Raw genomic sequence first — 8,961 nt, forward strand, 5'->3', positions numbered from 1 at the left:
GCGCTGGTTATTTTATTTTGGGCAAGGCCCTAAGATTGAGTGAGGGTTCCACTGCCTTCTGTGGGGACTGCAGGGAGACTGAGAGCCTTTGGAGATGGAGGCGTTTCCTCTGATCTTTCTCAAAAGTGAACATGCATCCGTATCAGCACCCTGAAAGGAAAGAATTATGGTAATAACGGTGATAGTGGTACCTTCATTTCACAAATATGTAATGCTAATTATGTAAACAGTTGAGAACTCTGAAATTTTTTCATCATGTGTGTCATACAATGGAAATATTATGCAGCCTAACTCGACATTATACAGTAATAATGTTATTTCACATTGGCTAGTTGACAAGCATAGGCCAATGCTGTCTATCAAACAAAACTGTTGTGCCAGATTGTATCTTGGCGATAAGTAGAAGAAGAGCCACTCAGAGTCTGTTTACATATTAATCAAAGTATCAGACTCAGACCGCTTCTTTAGGTACTGCCTTTCCTGAAAAATATAAAAATGTTTTGGGTTACCAGGATACAGCTGGATATTTTTTACTGACCCCCACACCTTATCCCTCCTTTGCTCATCAAACTTTTATTTAAACATCAAGTTTAAGTATATTTTAGTAAGTTTGGGGAATTGATTTTCTCTGGTCTAGGAGCTGAGAAAACTGCATTGCTATAACTCCCAAAATTGTGGATACCCTTCACACTAACACAAGTGAGACAGACACAGCACAAATTTGCAGTGAAGAGAAGCAAACTACTTTGACTCGGGGAGAGTCATCATTGGTGAAGACATGTGGAATGATTATGACACTTGTCCTGGAACAGATCCCAGGTAATGCGTGCACTTCCATAGTAAGTTACCATTCCTCCTTGTTACTAATACTTAACACACACACACGTGTGTGTGTGTATATATATATATTACCATTATGTAATAGTCAAAATGGATAAGGACATTCAGGTCTGAGTGCCAGAAAGGTCACTTCAAACCCCAGTTTGAAATCAAGCCTCCAGTAACAATATCTTTTGCAAACCTGAAAAATCACACTGATGAAATTCTTCATACAATTAGTGTTGGAATATTCAGATGAGTTGTTGAACTAAAATGCCTTAGTGTGTAGGTGATACATGTCTAGATGGAAGTCAAGGGTGAAATTCTTTGTGTGTGTGTGTTTTTCTGTTTTTGTTTTTTTTTAAGATACTGTGAAAAACTTCAGGGATTCATACCACTGACGGAAGAGATTATTGAGTAATTACCAGCCAGGACTGACTTGTTAAGAGCTTGGTGAAACTTGGAGGCTGAGTCTATGTAGCATAAAGTGAAGAGGATATTTGGTAATTATTATTTAATTTGAGCAATCTTTGCCAAGAGGTCCTTTTGCAATTAATTAGCCTTCATTTGAACACAATTTCATAAGTGGACCCCCAAGTATCACCTCAGGAGAAAAATGCAGTACTGATAATGATACTATATCAAGAAATGGAATCCGTGACATGGCACAAATAATTATCCATAACTAAAACAAAGCCGTCCTTAGTGCTCAGCATACCAGCCCTATATTTCTATATTTCTCTCTCTTTCTCTGCAAGAAAGAGAGAAAAATATCTAAGATCTAGAGAGAAAGAGTAACTTATTAAAATGCTTCAATTAATGTAGATTAATTTTACAGTATGACTTGACCTTAGAAAATGTTGTACCTAAACTTATCAAAGAATTTCCTCTACAACTTTGTAGTACAAACAAACAGAGACGACCTTTTATTCTGATGTGAAGGGGATGCTTGAATGAGAACACCATGCAATCTTATTGAAACCATTTTCATTTACACGTATTAATTCAGCCTAATTCATTTCAGTTGCCTATAAGATATACACCTGTATGGGACACCTACTCTGTCCCAGGCACTGTACTTTCTGGGTAATGAACTTCTGCTAGATTGCCAGGGCTTTATAGGAAGAAACCAAATTGTAATAAGACTTGATACCCCTAATGTCTAGCAGCAATATTCATGTGTGAATGTCACAGTGTGTTCGAGGAATGCATTATAGAATAGGACTGGAGGATAAGTGTTAGGGTAGTGGAACATGCAAACTGATGATGTAAGGCCTGAATATAGTCAAGAGGCCCCCCAGTCAGCAATAATATAGAAAGCAGAGAATGTTCTCTTGGAAAAGACTTCAAGCGATATAATATTTATGCCAACTTCTAGTGCTGTGGTCAGCAGATTTTTTTCTTTAAAGGGCCACATAGTAAATATTTTTGCTTTGCAGTCTCGATGGTCTCAGTTGCAGCTACTCAACTCTGCATCAGTTGTAGCAAGGCCACTATGTAGATGAACAGGCCAGGCTGCATATAACCCACGGACCAGTACCCATCTAGTTCAACGGTAGCTATTTTCTGATTTTCTAAGAAGAGACCATTGGACTGAAGTTTTCTGCATGGCAAGAGCAGTTCTTAGTGAACTGTATGTGGCTCAACAAAAAATAAATGACAATAATAACCCAGAAGTCGTTGCCCCTTTAAAACATACGTTTGTAATGCTCAAGTTGAATTATAGGTGTATAGATTGAGTGGTGAGTGAATACTGCAATAATCCTACCAAAAGTAATGTTCAAACAAAGAGATTGTATTTCAGTGACCCAGTTAGTCTAATTTAAAGTCAAAATATGTCAAGACGCTTGAGTCTCCTGAGGGATCTGCATTAGCTGACAGATAAACTCAGGGTGAAGAAAAAGATAACCAGAGTTCTTTGATTTGTGCCAATTTTCTTCAAACATGGAGATGGGACTCACACAAGATACCTGGCCAGACTCCAAGATGAACTCTCTGGCTCTGGGAAGGAATCTGGAATCTGTACTACACGTAGCTTAGGAAGCAACCCAACCATGGGTAAGAGTTTCTCAGAGCACAGCTGTGGCCCTCAGAGTCCATTGCAAACAAACACCCGGAACTTCTACTTCCTTTCAAATACAGTTACAACAAGAGTTTGGCACATTTGAAAACATAACGGTGAGAATAATGGGCCATCTGGGAACTGGTTGTTCTCATCCCTTTGGGGTGAGTGAAGATTGAGTGACATTTCCTTTACTTTGCCTCCTCGACTGGTTCGCTCAGCTTCCCTTTGCCCAGGCAAGAGTTTTCTTTCTTAGTAGTTTTTGAGTATTTGAATGGTAGATCACACACCTTTAAAGCTGTTATTTTCAAGTTTTAATCATGTTTTGCAACTCACTTCCTGTTTCTCAGCTGCCAACCTTGCCAAAAGCATTCCTTGTCAGGTACTAATTTGCGTGATGTGACGACCACTTGATCTAAATTTTTGGTGGGTAATTACTGAGTCAGAAGTGAGTAATTTTTTGATATCCAGTGGCAGTCAGAAAGGTGGGTATTTTACTACCCACTCATTAGGGATTCTCCAGTAGTGAAATGTCCTGAATTTTGCTCTGTTTGCAGACAGAAGAAAAATCTGACTGCTCAAACGAAAAGTAACTTCCGGCTTATTTTGGCAGCATTTTCAGGGTGTATTGAAGTTTTTATTATTAACCCACTCTGGAGATTCATTGTACCTGCAATATTAATTTTGTATTGATCAAAGTCTCATGAAATGACTTTTTCTTTTTCTAAAAAAGTTATAGCAATCTTATACAATTTAGAAAATAGTAGAAGCGATTTCAGTTATTAAGGATTTAAGAAATCCTTTAAGAGAGCCAGGAGAAGTCCTTGGTAGTATACTTTAGTATTTGAGAGTAAAGCACTTTCTCTGAAAGTGCTGACCTTTTCCATATAATACTTCTGATGCATGTTTCCTGGGTTTCTAAAATCATTCAATTTTTTTTTCCAGAAGAAATAAACAATGGAATATTTTTTATGAGATATGAAACCTCAATTTAACTTGTAGGAGGCTCAGGTACTCATTTTTTAGAAGCCAGAAAAGTAAAGATGAGATTTTGTTTTGGAAACCTACTTTTAGTGACAAACACCAACAAATCATATCATGTTCCCTTAACTACAAACAGGTGATTGAACTGACAATTCATGTACTCATCAGTTTTTCCTCTTATAATGTCATGATAAAATCACAACTTTTAAATTATTAAATAAAATGCATAGCATAAAGTTACATATCTGTAAATATAGGTCATTATTCAAGATTTTATATTAGAATATATAGCTTAAAGTGAGAAAATATTTAATTGATTTGAATAAACTACTGAAGAAAATATTGAATTGAATTGAACACATCTTGTATTAGTTGGCTCTGGCTGCTGTAACAAATCACCACAAACCTGGCAGTTTAAAACAACACAGAATCATTCTCTCACAGCCCTGGAAGCCAGAGTTTGAAGTCAGAGTCACAAGGTCAAAATCAATGTGTTGGCAGGACCACTTACCTTCTGGAGACTCCAGGGGAGATTCCGTTCTTTGTCTTTTCCAGTTTATGGTGGCTGACAGCATTCTTTAGCCTCACTGGCTTGCGGTGCATCAGTCCAATCTGGTTTTGTCATTACATTGCCTTCTCCTTTCCTCTTGCTCTGTGTGTGTGTGCACGCATGTGAAATCCTCCTCTGCCTCCCTCTTAAAAGAATACATATGATTGCATTTAGGGTCCACCCAGATAACCCAGTGTAATCTCTCTTTCTCATCAAGGTCCTTAACTTAATCACATCCACAAAGACTCCTTCCACCCTTTCTTTTTTTCATATAAAGTAGCATTCACTGTTTTCAGAAATTAGAATATGGATATCTTTTTTTTTCTAGTTGGGGGGATTGTGCAGCCTGCAGCTTACCACAAATACTTACTGAGTGTTGATACTGTACAAAATAGAATATGATCTATACCCTAATATGAGCACAAATCTTTTTTCAGAGATTTAGAGATTGGTCAAGAAAGTGAAGTTTGAACTGTGCTGTGAAAATGCGTATGACTTGAAGGCAACAATACGGTAGAGGGAAATTCCTGGTGAATGAAAGATTTGGACAGAGCTATAGAAGGGGAAGAGCTTTGCAGGTGGATAGTCAAGTTAAGCCCTTGGATTCTAAAGCTAAATTCCTGGGTTTAAATCTTTTTTTTTTTTTTTTTTTTGCTGTTTACCCGTTTATTTTTGAGTTGCAAAGATTATTTCCCCAACCCCATGTTTTTAGAATTTCCTGTATTCCCCCATTCAGTCTTGGTTGCCACACTAGATAGAAAGAAAGCATGGGGATCTTTTTTTCTTGCATCTATAATGGAAGCCTTAGCTAAGGATTTTAATTTGCTCCAGGTCTGTCAGAGATGCTTTGGGTTTGAATCTTGATTCTCTCTTTTACCAGCTGTGTGTTTTAGAGTGATCACACTGTACATCACATTTCTTACATGTATAATGGGAAAAATAATAAGTAATTTGTGGTGGTTTTGTTACTAAAATTAAGGTGCTTAAAATAGTATTTGCCATATAATGCAATTTAAGTTGCTTTATCAGCCCTAAATATCCAATATTTCCTTATTGCTTATTAATTGCTCCCAATCCCTTCACAAGTAGGAAAAAATACAAGTCTTATATGAATTACTTAAAAGGACCTAAAATTTCTCAAATGAATAAGTCTGTCAATCACAGTCCAAGCCTACAGAGCCCCAAGACAAAATTGTAGTGATTAGACTATACTGTAATATTTTTATCTACTGTCCCCTCAGATGAGGATCAGTAGGAATTTACTGCATTTCAGCAATTTTGAGATCGACATGCTTTCACTGTTAGGATATGTCGTACAATCACTGGCATATCATAGTTTAATTGGCAATGTATTTTTCTTTTTTTGTGCTACATGAAATGATGGCAAATTTTACAATCAATGGGTAAAACTGATGAAATATAGTTTCAGTCTCATTTTGTACTTGGGAAGACACTATGTGTTTTGTTTAAAAGATCAGTCAAAGATCCTTAATTGCAACTCACTCACCTATTTTCTTTTCCAGACCAAGCCTCTTTAGTAGTTCCTTTCATACTGTGAAAAGGTAGCATGGCACAGTGAAAAGACATGTTGTCCAGAATTAAGTTCACATACTTGTGTGACCATGAGCAGGTTATAGGTCCTCTCTGTGCTTCAGTTAGCCTGTTTGTTAAAATCTATTGATAATGCAGTTCTTTTAATGTCATTGTAAGAATTTCTTCAAGTTCCTATGGTGGATGCAGAAGGGCTCACCAAATAGTCTATCTCCTCCTTCACATGTCCTAGCTGCTTTGCAATTAGGAGGTGCCGTGGGACTAGTTCTGGTCTGGTGCCTACTGTTGGTTCTGGTTTTGTGGTCCTGTGACTAGTACTGTGTGTGCCCCTCTGGGTCAAGGCTTCGATGAGCTGTTGTGCAACTCTCCAGATGCCTCATCCCCTGAGAAACTCAGGGGTCACCAGTTCTATAAGGTACAGCTCCTCCTGTATTTCTGAATAGCTCTGAAATGCAGGTGCCCCTAACAATTCACCTGAGACACAGAGCTGGAGAGGTAACTTTGTGTTCTATTAAGCTGAAGAGATTTAGGGGTTGTTTATTACCTCAGCATGACATAACTGTATTCATTTTACATTGCTGCATAACAAATCACCATACACATAGGAGCTTAAAGAAGGACACATTTAGTATTTCACAGTTTTTCTGTAAGTCGAAAGTCCAGGCAGGTAAGGCATGGCTGGGTTCCCTACTTTGGTCTCACTGAGCTGAAGAATGAAGGTGCAGCCTGGGACTGTGTTCTCAGGTGGTGCTGGGGGCCTTCTTCCAAATTCACTGGTTGTTGGCAGAGTTCATTTCCCTGATCTTGTAGGACTGGGGTTTCGATTTCCCTTCTGGCTGTCAAGGATGACTGCCAGATCCTAGAGGCCACCTGCATTCCTTGCCATTGGACCCCTCTACCTTCAAGCCACAGAACATTGAATCCTTTGTGATTTGAATCTCTGATTTCCTCCTCAATCTGAGAAACTCTTTGCCTTTGAAGGGCTTGTGTGATTACTTTAGGGCTGCCCAGAATATCTCCTTATTCTATGGTTATCTAATTTGGGGCTTTCATTTCCTCTGAAAAATCCCTTCACAGCAGTACCTAGATTAGTGTTTGATGGGACAATTGAGAGGTATGTGTGTACCAGGGATTGGGCATCTTGGGGAAGGGTCTTAGAATTCTGCCTACTCCAAGAGAGTATCCTAATTAATTGAGTACCCATCATATAATAGGTGCCAATAAATATTAATTTTCTATTCTCCACATTCTGTTTGGATGTGTATCTATGTCTATGTATCATTTGTTTGAAGCATATTTGATTTTAATTTTTTAAACAAAGGAATGTTACACAAATACATCCTCCTTGTGAAAGAGACTTAGTTTCTGGCTCCAATTGACAGAGGAGGAAAAACTCTGTTATCAGTTTCACATGAATGATATCAGACCATTTTAAATTATTTATATAAATACGTAAATATGAGTAAAAAAGTAAAAAACACTATGGCTTGGTATGAGCATGAGTGTGAATTTGTGTTATGTGTATGCTTTTACATAAATAGAATCATACTAAATGTAAGCTTTGCAACTTGCTTTTCCACTGAAAAACAAATCTTCTACATGTTTCTAGTATGGAACACATCAGAGTTCAGTTATTGTACAACATTCCATCAAAGTCTATTTAGTCATTGCCTTGGTAGACATTTAGGCTGTTTCAAACTTCAGCTATCACCAATAATTCTACAATAACCATCAATGTGCAAGTGTGCAAGAGTTGTATATATATCTCTAAGCTAGAAAGACCTTGAAAAACAGAGTTGCTGAGCTATAGTGTATGTATGTTTTAAATTGTAACCGACACTGCAATAGTGATCTTTTCCAAAGTTTCTATAAGAGTTTTGAAAATAGCCATTTTGACATATCTTTGCCAACACTTGATATTGGTTAAAGTTTATTTTTTGCAATTTTATGTGTAAAAATGGTATCTTATTGTGGTTTAGGGAATCGTATTGATAATGTTCTTTTCTCACATTTAGATTCTGTATAATTTACATGGAATTAAACTGTGCAAACTTTGTAATATTATAACCATCACCCTTTATCTTAAGTGGTTCAAATTCCTGAACTTACCTCCTACCCTTCTCTTGAGTTCTAAGAAGGAAACTTTTCTCTAAATATTCCATTTTATGTTCCTAGAACTTCTTTAAAGTCATCAGCATCTTGAAAGTTCTAAATAGGGAAATAGGAAGAAAAGGAGCTGTAGGAGATAATAAATTAGAAACATTAATAATAAAAACACATTGTACTGTACCCTACCTCAAAGGGATCTGATACTATTAACACTCAGCTGTGCATGTGCAGGGGTTTTTGTAGAGACCTATAATAGTAAGGTCAGGACAACTGTTTAGATTAATAAGAGAGTGGGAAGATATCTCTCCTTTTTTTCTTGAGGGACCAGGGATTGAACCCAGGACCTCATACATGGGAGGCAAACACTCGGCCACTGAGCTATACCTGCTCCCTGTCCTTTTAATATGCATCAAAGGCAGCATTGGCTGTTCTGATGCTAGCATGTCTTGCTATCTTCCACTTATAAAACTGTATCATGAATATGGAATTAATGGGGAAAATATTGATTTTGGTTGTTAATTTGTTTTAAAAAATTGGGTTCCTGTGTTCTTGGTAGAGTCAGTCTAAGACATATCTGTTTATCCATTTATCCTATTAAAATGGCACTTCTGGAAAATATTATCTGGTATTAATCTGGTGAATAGTATTATAAATGCCAGAGTTTATGTTTATTATACTTATTAAACTGGTTCTGATACCTCATAAAAATAAAATAAATGGCAGAGTTACAAATGTAATACTTTGTATAATTCTTCAAATCTTTAATATTCTGTTTATTAAGTTTTTATTGAAATACAATACATGGAGGACAGAGTGAGTGAGTAGAGTTTTAGAGCTATATAGCAGCTAAGCTCCAGCATTCCTAGGAGAAAATAGTCACACTTCT

The 8,961-nt window shown here is 37.0% G+C and overlaps 1 non-coding gene across 1 annotated transcript; it reads right to left on the reverse strand.

Moving 5' to 3' along the window:
- Window positions 1-5,131: 5,131 nt before the first annotated feature.
- Window positions 5,132-5,263, reverse strand: LOC111767062 (small nucleolar RNA SNORA31). Its single transcript, XR_002798962.1, has one exon. It is a non-coding gene; the product is annotated as a small nucleolar RNA SNORA31 (small nucleolar RNA).
- Between the last annotated feature and the right edge of the window lie 3,698 nt (window positions 5,264-8,961).

The sequence above is a fragment of the Dasypus novemcinctus genome, chromosome 17 (assembly GCF_030445035.2).
Source record: "Dasypus novemcinctus isolate mDasNov1 chromosome 17, mDasNov1.1.hap2, whole genome shotgun sequence".
Lineage (NCBI taxonomy): Eukaryota > Metazoa > Chordata > Mammalia > Cingulata > Dasypodidae > Dasypus > Dasypus novemcinctus.